The 1,038-nt window shown below is 36.7% G+C and overlaps 1 pseudogene; it reads right to left on the bottom strand.

Moving 5' to 3' along the window:
* Positions 1 to 653: 653 nt before the first annotated feature.
* Positions 654 to 769, bottom strand: LOC112483708 (annotated as a pseudogene).
* Positions 770 to 1,038: the final 269 nt, after the last annotated feature.

Raw genomic sequence — 1,038 nt, 5'->3', positions numbered from 1 at the left:
AGTTCCACAGTTGTCTCTGTCATTAGGGTTTCCCTTTAGAAGCCAGTGTTGCCCCTTAAGAAAATCTCTTTCATCAAGAGGAAAGCAGGAACTCAAAATATGTCTGCTGAAAAAATATTTTAGACTAATTTTACAATGTTAGTGCTTTCTTCCTGTTTGCACTAATATACTCTACATTGAATTCAGCAGTCACACTTAAAGAATTGACTTGAATCCATCAACCCTGTTCTAACCTTTAGCTGTATAATTTCTCCTAAACTGGGTCACATATTCCTTTAGGTCTAATTAATGTTCTTTCAGACCATTCTTAAATGCAACTGATTTCCATATATTTAGACTACTATTTCAAAAACTAGAGAGTAATATATTAAATGCTAGGAATTGAATTATTAAGAAACAATTTGAAAGCCCATGCTAGATTATTTTAGATCTATCTGTTAGTAACAGAAAAGAAGGTACAGAGGCCTATTGGGCATGTGGCTTTGCTAAAACAGAGCTTATTAAAACCACATTAATGACTATTAAAGTTAGGATGACAGGGTTTATTGATGGGGCCTTTTTAGAAATATTTATATAAAACTTTGCAGAGTATTTAGCAAAATCTCATAGCACATTCTTTTTTTTTCTTTCTTTCTTTTTTTTTTTTTTTTAAATGCCTACAGCACCTGGCCTTCCTATGTGGTCTCCCATCCAAGTACTAACCAGGCCCAACCTTGCTTAGCTTCCAAGATCAGACATCAGGCTTGTTCAGGGTGGCATGGCCTTAGACCATGGACTATGGCTCCACTGGGGTGTGAACCTAGGATCTTCTGCATGTAAAGCAGATGTGCTAATTGCTACACTATGGAAACACGTCCTCATAGTACATTCTTGAAGATGAGATAAACACTGAATCTTAAGGAAGAAATTCACAATTGGAATAACAACTGAGCTCAAAATATGAACACAAACTTTTCTTTCGGTCTCTCTACTCAGATCCATTTCCCCATAGGCCATGCTTGCCAGTGTAATTCCTCCCTAGATCCCAGAGGCAAAGCC

Source organism: Pteropus alecto, unplaced genomic scaffold, assembly GCF_000325575.1.
Source record: "Pteropus alecto unplaced genomic scaffold, ASM32557v1 scaffold164, whole genome shotgun sequence".
NCBI classification, from domain to species: Eukaryota; Metazoa; Chordata; class Mammalia; order Chiroptera; family Pteropodidae; genus Pteropus; species Pteropus alecto.
This window is presented reverse-complemented; position numbering and strand designations above follow the sequence as displayed.